The sequence below is a fragment of the Pelecanus crispus genome, chromosome 6, assembly GCF_030463565.1.
Source record: "Pelecanus crispus isolate bPelCri1 chromosome 6, bPelCri1.pri, whole genome shotgun sequence".
NCBI classification, from domain to species: domain Eukaryota; kingdom Metazoa; phylum Chordata; class Aves; order Pelecaniformes; family Pelecanidae; genus Pelecanus; species Pelecanus crispus.
The window spans coordinates 162,846-174,735 of NC_134648.1; the positions used below are offsets into that span (position 1 = coordinate 162,846).

Sequence of the window (11,890 nt, forward strand, 5' to 3'; positions counted from 1 at the left end):
GGCAGAAGCCCACGCAAGGCCGGGTGCCACAGCCGTGGGACAGGAACCTTCACGGGTTCCCCAATGGTGGAAGGACAGCCCAGGCCTCCCAGATAACGCCCCGTTACCCCCATCATCACCGGCTCCATGAAAGAGCCTGGGCACCAAGCTCTTGCCAGAGGGGGAGGCACCTCCAGGAGGTCCACCCCTCTAACAGTCAGAGGAAGCTTTGTTGTCCAGGCTCCCTCGCTCAAAGCCCGGGGCGTAACAGAGGTGCCCCGCTTCCCTTCTGCCAGGCAGGCGAGCCCGCCTGTGCCTCGCAGATGCCAGAAGCCCTCGGGACACAGAGCCACCCAAACTTTTGCACGTTTCCCCCAAGCTAAGTCTCTTCTCCACAACGCTCTGAGGAGCAGCAGGAGCGCGCACGTTACGGGAGAAGGCAATGCCGCAGAAGGTCACCGGCTCCTCACGCAGAAGGTGCTGGGCAGCGGGGGTGGCAGCTGAGCGGTGGCTAAATGACAGTGCAGCAGCGGGAGCCAGAGAAAAAGCAGCCGGCTGAGCCCCGACCCCCAGGGCCTGACCGCGGCAAGGTCGTGCCTCCACTGGAAGCGTTTCAGTGTCACTCGTTAGCTGCGACTCCGGCAGACGGGTCTGTCGGGTTGTTTTTAGGCTCAGAGCTATTCCATTAAGGGGACCTGCCCCGCTCCACCCGCACACCCGACCCTCCCCGGGCACAGCAGCCGCTTCCCCGCCCGAACAAAGGCGCGGGCAAACTGGACACCGGGGAGGAGCCCGTCCTCAGCCGGGCAGAGGCCAGCCCGGGCGGCCGGGAGGCAGAGCCGGAGAGCCGGGCCGGGCCCCGGCAGAGCGCCCGAGCGCCGGCCCCCGCACAAAGGGAGCGGGGGGGCCCTGCCGGTGCCGGCCGCGGGAAGCTGGCACACGGGCTGCCTTTGTTCCGGGCAGGGAGAGCGGCGGAGGCGGCGGGCCGGCACCGGGCGGGGAGCGGGGCGGCCGCCCGGCCCAGCCGCCTTTGTGTCGCTCCCCGCGGGCTCCCGGCGGGCCGGGCCCCGCCAGCGCCCCCGCCAGGGCCGGGCACCGCCACGCCGGCCGGTCCCGCGGGGCGCGGCCCCGCCTGGCACCCGGCTCCCGGGCAGCGACGGGCCCCCGGCGGCCCGGCACCCACCGGCTCCGCCGGCAGAGCGCGGCCGGGCCCTGGCCCCGCCGGGAGGGCGACGGCCGGGCCGCCCCGCTCCGCTCCCGCCGCGGGGGCGTGCGGCGCCGGGCAGGCGCCGGCCCCTCCTCCCCCGGGCAGGCGGCGGCGCCGAGCGCGGGACTCACCGTGGCCGGGCTCCTCGGCGGCGGGCGGGCAGGGGGGAGCGGTCCCGCCCCGCGGCGGCGGCGGCACGGCCGCCCGGCCCGCTCCGCGGGGACCCGCCGCGGCGGCGAGGCGAGAGGCGAGGAGAGGCGCCCAGCAATGGTCGGCGGCGCGGGTCCCCGCCGGGCTGAGCGGTGCCGGTGCGGCGCGGGGGGGAGCGGAGCGGAGCCGTCCGGGAGGGTCGGGCCGGGCCTGGCCGCGCCGTGCGCCCCGCGCCGCTCCCGCACCTAAAATGGAAGTTGCTCCGGCGGGGCGGGGGCGGGGCGGGGCGGGGCGCGGGCTCCGCCCCCTGGCGTCAGCGCGCCCCGCGCCAATGGCGGGCGGAGCTCAGCGGCGCCGGGCCGGCCAATGGCGCCCCGGGGGGGCGGGCGCGGAGCGCGGCTGGCCCGGCGGCTCCGTGCCGGGAGGGGGCCCGGTGGGGTCTGGGCCGGTGGGGTCTGTCCCGGGAGGGGTCTGTACCGGGAGGGGTCTGTCCCGATGGGATCTGTCCCGGTGGGATCTGTCCCCGTGGTGTCTGTCCCAGGAGGTGTCCCGGTGGGGTCTGTGCCGGGAGGGGTCTGTCCCCGCGGGCTCTGTCCCGGTGGGATCTGTCCTGATGGGGTCTGTCCTGATGGGATCTGTCCCGGGAGGGGTCTGTCCCCGCGGGGTCTGTCCCGATGGGATCTGTCCTGGTGGTGTCTGTCCCAGGAGGGGTCCCGATGGGATCTGTCCCGGGAGGGGTCTGTCCCCCGCGGGGTCTGTCCCGATGGGATCTGTCCCGGGAGGGGTCTGTCCCCGCGGGCTCTGTCCCGGTGGGATCTCTCCCGGGAGGGGTCTGTCCTGGGAGGGGTCCCGGTGGGGTCTGTCCTGATGGGATCTGTCCCCACGGAGTCTGTCCCCACGGGCTCTGTCCTGATGGGATCTGTCCCGGGAGGGGTCTGTCCCCACGGGCTCTGTCCCGGTGGGATCTGTCCCGGGAGGGGTCTGTCCCCACAGACTCTGTCCCGATGGGATCTGTCCCGGGAGGGGTCTGTCCCCACGGGCTCTGTCCCGGTGGGATCTACCCCGGGGGGTGCACGTTCCCCCAGCGGGGATCTACCCTCAGGCGGGATCCACCTCCAGGGAGAGGATCTGCCCCGGGGGGCCCTGCCCCGGGAGGGGATGAGCTGCTCCCCCGGTGCGGGGACTGCCGCTGTGGGCGGTGGGCTGAGGGGGTCTCTGGGGACAGCCCAAGCCTTGCAACCCCTCCGGAGCAGAGCCCCCTCCCCAGCCTGCCCCGCCAGAGCTGGGGGAGACGTGTGACCCCATCCATGGTGGAATTTGCCCAGAAGCGGGACTTGGGGTGGGGGGACACAGGCTGCAGACCCACCTGGGGGGGCACCCTTGCCCCTCCGGCTCTAGGGAGCCGGTGCTGGTTGGAGCCCCGCCACCGCTCGTCCTGGGGGAGCACCAGGAGCCCTGCCGGCCCCTGAAGCCGGGGGCTCATCCCAGGTGGATTCTGTCCCCATGTCCCCACCAACATGTCCCATGGGCTCCTTCACCTGAGACTGCAGCCGGAGGGACGCAGCCAGTGGCCGGGGACAAAGGCACTGCCAATCAGTCTAGCGGGGGGGGACAGGACCTGAAGGCCCCGCTGAGGGGCGCGTGGCCGATTTTGGGAGAACCCTTGCACGGCCAGGGCTACGTGGAGAGCGGAAGGACTGCCAACAGAGGGGAGGGCTGGCGTGAGCCGCGTGAAAGCGCAGATAAGATAAGCCGGGGGGCAGGCGAGCGGTGGGGAAGGCGTGGGGGGTCGGCGCGGGGCTGCGTTAATGGTGCCTTTCGCAGCAGACAGGGAAAGAAACGCCAACGCAACCCAGCCGAAGCAACACCGAATCAAACGGTGCTGCCGTCCCTGCTGGCGCAGAGAAATAGTAGGAGGGGACCTGGGGGGTATAGAGACCCAGGGCAGGAAATTCAAACGTGAGGTTAATAAGTGCAACTAATCCAGCTGGAGAAATGTAACTCCAGAATGAGTAGCACTCTGCAAGGGAGCAGCGTCACACCCCAGGGCCTGCTGCTGCTGCTCCACAGCAACAGGATCGGAGCCGAGCTCAGGCGGGAGGCTGCTGTGAGCACTCTTGCACCTGCACCTTGGTGCTGGAGGATTTCCCCTTCCCTAGGGAGGTGAGGAAGTGATGCAGAGCCTGCCCCTTCCCACGTTCCGTGCTACTTACCTGGGAGAAGTCCGGATCTGGGTCCCCCAAAGGTGACAGTTTTCTGCCTCGTCCCTGGCCCTGGTCTGGCAGGATTCAGGCACTGCGGAGAATCCTAGCTGCTCCTGATTGCCAAACCATTAGTAAGATAATGACAAGAGGAAAAGAGCTGAGGAAGGTTTTGGGTGGGGACAGGTGATTCTTGGGGTAACTATGCATTGCTTGGTGAGGCAAGGAGGAGGTGGAGATGCGATAGCAGGCTGTGAATGTTTGAAGAAGGTAATCCCCCAGCCGGGGTGGGGCTTGCTATGGGTGGCGCAAAAAAGTATAATGAGGAGAAAGGGGATTCAGTGCATGTGATGGGCACATTTAGGGAGATTATTAGGGTGTGGGACCCCCAAACCCTCCCTGATGTTTGATTTGTAAAATAGATCATCCGACCTGCTGGCTGTGAAGAGCAGGGAGAGCTGGCCTCTGCCCCTCCCAGGAAGGAGGGAGGTTTCTCCATCCCACCACAGGGAACTGAGACCTTCTCCCCGCACCCCTTCATCCTCCTTGTCCCCCAAAATGAGCAAGTCACGGCCCTTCTCGGCCCTGTGCCTTGAGTGAGAACTGCTCCCAGATCACAAATAATCCTCAGCTGCCCTCCCCTCCTCTTCACCCACGCAAGGAGGAATGTGCGTATGTCCCCTCAGTCTTGGGGACAAGGAGGGAGAAGTACTCTTGCAATTTGTTCTGGGAAGGAGAGTCCTTGCCTGCTTGTCCCAGGGATTTCTGACACCTCCGAAGGGACAGGTGTCCCTCAGGGAAAAAACATCAGGGACACCTTGCTCCTCCATCCCACCACCAGTCGCCACGACACGTCCTTAAGGGCCCCTGCCCGGGTTGTTTGGACAACAGTTTGTTGGTGGGGCATAGGCGTGGGCCTGGCGTGCTCGCACAAACCCTCTGCCCTTGGCAAAGCAGGGTTGAAACCAGCACGAAACCTCGGGTGCTGGTATGGGGGAATCACAAGATGGAGCTGTTCCATATCAGCTCACAAATTATTTCAGTCCACAGGTGGATTCCAAGCATGGCCTCCGGTGCCCCTCCTTACCCTCCCCTATCACCGCCTGAATTATCTGGTCCCCCCGCCCCACCTTGAGGAAGGTGGGTGGCCAAGAGCAGGGCGCACAAGTCGTGCTAAGGCTTCACCTGTGCGTAAAAGCGTGGGAGACGCAGGCAGCACGCCCCAACGCGTGGCAGGGGAGAGTGCATGGCAGATGGCTGCCCCTGACACAGACAACAGGTAAGTGTCCGCCAGTGCAGAAAGCCCAGGGCAGTCTTCTGCTGTGCCTGGTACCTGGCCGTGTTGTTGCTTTTTCAATCGGCCCAGAAATTTAACAGCCTTGAAAGTCTTTAGTTTCTTCAAAGATTAAACGCGCTGTTGCGAACACGCCTCTGCTGGCTCCGAGTTGGAGCTGGAGTCAGAACTCTTTGAAGCCAGGCGAGTGCCTCTTGTCCCGAGGGCTGCAGGATGGAGCTCGACAGGGTCTATCAGTGGATTGTCAGCTCAAACTCCTGATTCAGCCGTGCCCCGGCAGCTGCCAGAACATCCAGTAATGCACACTGATTTTTGAAGGCAGGCTGAACCCTGATCCTCTGGCTTCAGCTCATCCAGCAGCAGATCATGCTCGTGTTTGAATATAACTACTGTGGCAGAGGAGTCTGTGCCACTGCTTCCTGGGAAGAAGAGAAGAGATGTGTTACTAGCATGGGAAAATTTGCCCTCTTTTACAGTAATTATGTGTAATAACATCTTGTACATCCCCTTTCATCCTACAGCACTGCTGATGCCTTATCCAGATGGGACGTCCAGAAAATGCAGCTACCACCGGAACAGAGCAAGACAACTTGTTTACAAGACAGATCAGTGCTCCTCATGGGTGGAGGGCAGGAGGAAGGGGAGGCTGCCGTCTTCAGGTCCAGTGCAGGCAGTTCAGAGAGGTGGCCTGCATTGTTCTAAATCAGGATAACAAGGCACTTCCGCAGCCCCTTTCCTATGGGAATCCCGACAGGTTGTTGTCTTCCCCCTGCACGAGGGGAAGTGTGGCACCACGGGGGTGAAACAACTCATCCGTCGGACGCCAGCGTTAAAGGGGAGGAGGGAAGCTGGGGCTGCTGGAGCTTTTCAGCCCTGGTTTGAAGACGCCAGGCAATAAAGCAAGCCCACAGTCCACCCTGATACCTTCCTGGAGCAGTGTCCGGCAGCTCCACGTGCTCGGCATGGCATTGAGTTGGAGGAAAGCGTGGTACCTGCCTCCCGCCTGCCTCCTGCCGTGCCCAGGCTCTCCCAGCAAACCAGCCCACTATCAACCTTTGACATCTGACCTGGCTGCATCCCATCGCGCTCTCGGACTCTCAAATTCCTGTTACGCCTTTTGTTGAAATATGCAAATGACTGAAGCGTGCACAGAAATCTCCTTCCCTCCCAGCCCTGCAATGATCTATCGCTACTAAAAGTCTGTTCTTCTTCCTCTCTCCACCTCCAGTGCTTTTCCCAGCCATGGACCCCTGCCTTCATCCTTCCCTTCTGTGGCAGCCGCAGCAAAGTACGAGGTACCTCCCAAGAACGGGGAAACAGAGGCAGCTCCCGCACTACAGTGTAGCAACAAAAGCAAAAGGGGACATTGCTGGAAAACAATCACAGCTGTAAGTGAGACCCAAGATGAGAATTTCCTTTCTCTTAAAGAAACCAGCTCAGAATCTGCTGATTTGAAGGCTTGGGAGACATGGGGAAGACATGACTTGTCCTGTGGGGAGGCCTCTCTTCCTATCAACTGCAGAGGGAGCCTGGATAACCAGCACACGTTTAGGCTACCTCCAGGCTGAGCTACCTTCCCTTCCCCTCCCCAGTGAATCCCACCAGGAGATAAACCCCACTTAACATTCCCAGTCCACTGAGTCACCCAGGGCTGTGCCCAGCCACTCACCCAGGACAGGCGCCTAAGTCCCAGCCTCAGCAAAGCAAGGACTGTGCCTCAGACAACCAGCTCCTGAACACCTGAAGGTAGACAGAAAGATTCAGAGTCTTACACATTTTGTTGGCGTGGTGGCGAGAGCTACAGTTGCATATTTTTAGCCAGCAAATACAGACATTGCTGTTTAAAGAGAGGAGTCAATGGGACAAAAGGGCGTCAGTGCTTTTTCCAGGGTACATTATTTGGCTTTGGGTACCAGTAAAAGTTACACTCATAAAAGGCCTCTTTTGTGTATCTACAATGGGAGTGTTTGCTGGTATTGCCAGATCATATATCAGTAAATTTTAGGGGTGGACAAGGCTATTGGCGAGGAGGGAGAGGCAGCACCATGGCTGCTGGGGGTGCAGCGGAGGAGTGGGCTTTGCGTGACAGGGATTAGTGCTGTCGCCTCTGTGAAATACTAAAACTGCCTCAAAGCAAAGGGCCTGCTGCCTGTGCCGGGCTCGGGGTCATGTGTCGCTGCCCGAAAGCGGCTCTGTGAGCCTGCCAGGACAGAGTGCTCTCCGGGAGCGCTGAGCCTGACTCAAAGGCAGCCCATCCCGCCGGCAGGCCTGCGGGCTTTTCCACCACCCCGAGCCTGCTGCGTGCTCTGCCCTGGCCGCAGGAAACGTGACTGCCATCCCTTTCCCACAGCCACTGCTGGGCCTCCGGTCCCACTCACAGTCACAGGACGGGCCGGGCTGTCGACGGGATGGCTCTGGTCCAGGCTGTAGGGCTGCCTCTGCAGGACATCGGGATCCCATTGTCCATGGTGGACACACGAGGCAGAGGAGTGTCTGTGCCACATTCCACCTGAAAAACACTTTCCGTAAGCTGGAGAGGCTCGCACAGCAAGGGTAGACTCTGCCCTTTCATGGGAGGACGCGTGGGAGCTGTTTTGCACAACGCGAGCATAACTAATGCCTCTGGAGCTGAGGGACTTTGTCCCTCCTGTCACCCATCAGCTCAAGAGCCCACAGGGCTCCAATGCCCTGTGCTCTCTGCCAGGGGTGCAGGGTGTCTGCTCACCCCTCATCCAAGGAGGTGGCTGCAGCGACCAGCTCTCTGCTCCTCCTGCAGACAGAGGAGCCGCTGGTAGCCCTGAGTGTGTCCCAGGACAGGGACAGACACGGGTCACTCACCCTTTTATCACCCCTGCCTCAGGGATGGCCTCGGGAGTGGGAAGAGGGAGACAGAGGGACACAAAGGGAAGGGAAGAGCCCAGCTGTGCCTTGGCATCTTCCCTGGGGTGGACAAGCAAATGCAGCTCGTCCCTCCCCAGCTGGAGCAAGGCGACCGGATGAGCACCTCGGCCTCTGCTCCTGGCCCAGGAGGGGATTTCTCAAGGCACATGAAAGGGAGGAGAGGAGATGCGGGGCATTTCTCCCCACCCGATGACTGGTGCTCTTGGCGAAGCAGGCAAAGTGAGGGCAGCCTTTCTGTCTCCCTTTGCAGCAGGGCTGTACAGGCACCGGGTGAGCTCGGACGAGGGAAGTGAGTTGTGTCCATGAGCCGGCACCAAAGATTCAGGCTTCTCCAGTACTCAGGATGTTGCCTCACCTGCTGATCGTGAGGGGAAGTCCTCCGATACCAGCGCCTTGGGATTTTGTAATCCTCCTTCAACCTGGCTCTGTGTCTTTCCCTTGACGTCTCTGCCCTGGTTGGATCACCTGGCTGGAAAGCGATTTCCACTGCTGATGTCCCCCTACTTGCAGGCTCCCCGTCAGAGCATCTACTTGCACCTCAGCCTTGGCTGGAGAGGGTTTTTCCTCTCGGCTTCACTTCTGATCCCCTCTCAGTAAACTCCCCTTCTCCCTACTCTGCCGTCTCAGCGTGGTTGGGGCACGACACAAAATATTACGCAGCAGCGAGGAAGTCCAGACGGCTCGCCATGTCCTAGGGCCGGTTACAGCTCTTCTGTAGGGTTGCGGAGGTCTTCCCTGAAGCTGAAGGTGCTTCCCAGGGGGAGTTTTCCAGGGATGGGACCAAGGGCGTGGGGGCCGATGCGGACCCGCAGGCGGATCACCAGGCTGGGGACGGATTTAAAAACACGAGGTAGCAGTAGCTGGGCTCTGAAATCGCAGGCAGGCTCCTCAGTCACTATCCGGATCTATCCACTCCTGGTGAATTCAAGTTTTCCAAGTGACAGCTCCAATCATTGTAATTCCAAAAGATTGCAAGGGGCAGGGGAGGAAACATCTCCTCCACTTTTCTTCTATTTTTATGAGCATATGATAGCACTTTGATACAAAATTATGTGTTTTGCTGTATCCCTTGGTATTTACGGCTGGGCTCCAAGCCACCCGAGGTCAGTGGAAAGACTGCCACTAACCTCAGCAGCCACTGGCCCGGACTCATCATCAGGCACTTTCTTTCTTGGTTTGCATGCATTTTGCATGCAGCAAAAATGGAGAAAAAAACCCTGACCCTCACATATCAAACCAGATGAAAATCCATCTGCAAAGCCATGGAAAATAACAGGGGACGATACCACATTTGAAAATTTTGTAGGTTTAAAATCTACGGCGTCATTTAGACTCCTATTCTTCTGCAACTCTTGAAATTTCCACCCACTTTGGTTGTTTGTAAGAACAGCTAATATCTCCAGGCAATCGGGCTGGGATTATTATAATTGTTGTTCATGTGTGTGGAGTGACTGACGCAGATGTTTTTACAATGGATGCTTTATGAAATGACAAAATACTTTTCAAACTAAGTAGGCAGCATCGTTTGCATGAAGGACAGCTTCCAAAATACCCACCATCAATCTTCTCCTTTCTGTCCACTGTCTGTGTGTGTCCCCCTGCTCCTCCCAAGGGGCATCAGCGAGCCACGAAAATGCCGTTTCTCACATGCGAGGCCGCAATAGATTTTGAAAAATCCAAAACAAGGCCCGGCGCAGGGCTCTGAACTAATGAACTTCAGTGCCACCCTACACTGCTCTGCAGACAGCACACTCCCCGCTTATTTATCTTCTGTGCTTCAGCGCCATAGTGATGGTGACCACGGGCGGCATGAAGCTCTTTCCTCAAATTATGGCTTGGCTGTCTTGTCTGTGCCCTTGCAGAAGCGAGGATGAAGGCCAGGATAGGGTGGGCTGTCCCCCCGCTCACTTCCTTGCATCCCTGCCCTGCGGGGTGGTGGCCGGGAGGGCACAGACCGTCCCGCAGCAGGGGTTCTGCCACCATGCGTGCCCCAAAGCCCAGGGGCTGCGTTCAGCAAAAGCCAGGCGGCCATTTTGCAACAAACCATCGGCTTTCGCCTCCAGACTTCTGGCCAGTGCAGAGGCACCGCAGCGAGAGGCGGCCTGAGGGGAACGACCAGGGTCACAGCAGGAAGGCCACGGTGGTGGAGGCAGCGCCCGCGGCCCCTCCGCCGCCCGGGCCCCCCCCGCCGCCCGGGCCTCGCCCCCCGGCCCGGCCCCGCCATGGCGCCCGCACCGCCCGCACCCCGCCCTCGCGCCCTGCCCGGCACCGCCCCTGCCGCGCCGCCATTGGCTGGCAGGGTGCGATTGGCTGGCAGGCTGGGCCAATGGCGGGGCCGCTGCTGGGCGGGGCGAGCCGCCAGGCCACGCGAGGTGGCGGGCGCGAGGCGTGTGTCTGCTGTGAGGAGGGGTCGCGGCCGCGTCCACGCCTGGCCGGTGCCGGTCCTCGTCCTCGTCCTCTCCCTCTCCTCGGCCTCGGGGACCTCGGCGGCAGCCTCCACCCCCGCCGGCAGGTACGCGGCGGGCCCGGGGCTGCCCGCCCGTGGCGGGGGGGGCGAGGGCCGAGGGCCGGGCCGGGGGCCTGCGCCGCGCCTCAGGGCGGAGGCGTGCTGCGGGGCAGGCGGCGGGCTCCAAACGCGCCCGTTTCGCTCCCAAAATCGGCGTGGCTGGCGCCCTCTGGTGGCCGAGCGGGGCCCCAGGGGCTGGCAGGGGCGCGTGGGGCGTTGCGCGGCCCGGTGGAGCTCGGCGCGGCCATTGCACCGGCGCTGGGGCCTTTGCACAGGCACGCGGGGTGTTGTACGGGCACTGGATGGACACGCAGGCTACCCCACAGGTGTGTGCGGCTGTGTGGGCCGTTGCAGAGACACACAGGGCTTTGCACGGTGGCTGTCTGGCTGTGCAGACCGTTGCGTGTCTGCACGGGTGATGCAAAATGCGCCCGCACCCGTGCTCCTGTGCAGGTCCCACCGCATCCCGGTCCCAAACCATTCAGGCTGGTCCAGAGTCGGGTGCTCATCCCCGTGTCCGCAGCACCGTGCTGTCTCCGCAGGGTGCCCATGGGCTCTCCGTCAGCCACCCCGAGGCTCCTGTACCGCAGCACCCGCCTGCTCCGCACGGCATTCCAGCACCTCCACCAGCAGCAGCAGCAAGCAGATGTCTTCTGCGACGTGGTCCTGCAGGCTGAAGGTGAGCGGGCAGCACGGCCTGCGGAGGTGCCGGTGCCCTCCAGGGACCAGGGAGGATCAGGGAGAGCAGGGGGGCTGCAGGGCGGTGACAGCCACCGTTGCTTTGTAGGCGAGGCGGTGGTGGCCCACTGCTGCGTCCTCTCCGTCTGCAGCCCCTTTTTCATGGAGCGGCTGGGCCGGGAGCTGCCCCCCCGGGGTCGCAGGGTGGTGCTGGAGCTGGGGGGGCTGAAGATTGGGGCGCTGCGCAAGCTGGTGCGCTTCCTCTACACCGCCGAGCTGGAGGCCACGCGGGAGGAGGTGCAGGAGGTGCTGGCAGCTGCCCGCCACCTCCGCGTCACCGAGCTCGAGTCGCTGCAGCTCCGGGGGACACGCCTGGTGAGGCTGGGACCCCAGCGGCAGCTGGACCGCTCCTGCCTGTACTCCTCCCGGCACGGCTCCCCTGTGGCAGCAGGCAGCGGGGCTGAGCCCAGTGGTACCAGCATCGCCCCTGGCAGCACCAGCGTCCCTCCACGGGGGCGGCCACGCTCTCCGGAGACCGCGCACCCCAGCCCCGGCCCCGGCCCCGTGGGGCGCGTGAAGCTGCGGAAGGTGGAGAGCGGGGGTTGCTGGGAGGTGGTGCAGGAGAGGCAGCCCCCTGCCGTGCCTGGCCCTGTGGCAGCAGGCAAAGGGGGGGTGACGGAACCACGGCCCCCCCCAGATGTGGGTGCGCTGGGGCGAGCGGGCAGGCGCTCCCCACCCCGGCGGCCCCCCCGGGCGGCCTGGAGGAAGCAGGGCCAGGTGCTCCCCACACCCCAGCAGGGCTGCGGGCAGGCGCTGCCATGGGGGGACTCCCTGGGTGACCCCGAGGAGGAGGAGGAGGTGGATGTGGGGATGGTGGAGCCATGCCTGCCCCCCGGTACCATCTGCGTCTGGCCCTGCCCCTCGTCCGAGTCAGAGGAGGAGGTGGACATCCTCACCTAAGGGGGCCCCCGCCG

General features: G+C 63.1%; 1 protein-coding gene across 1 annotated transcript in view; it reads right to left on the reverse strand.

Annotated features, from left to right (window-relative positions):
- The window catches only part of CTNND1 (catenin delta 1), a 30,911-nt gene extending 29,572 nt beyond the window's left edge, over window positions 1–1,339 (reverse strand). The window contains exon 1 of the mRNA XM_075712923.1: window positions 1,318–1,339. The gene's annotated coding sequence lies outside the window, so the exon portion shown is untranslated. The remainder of the gene's footprint in view (window positions 1–1,317) is intronic.
- Window positions 1,340–11,890: the final 10,551 nt, after the last annotated feature.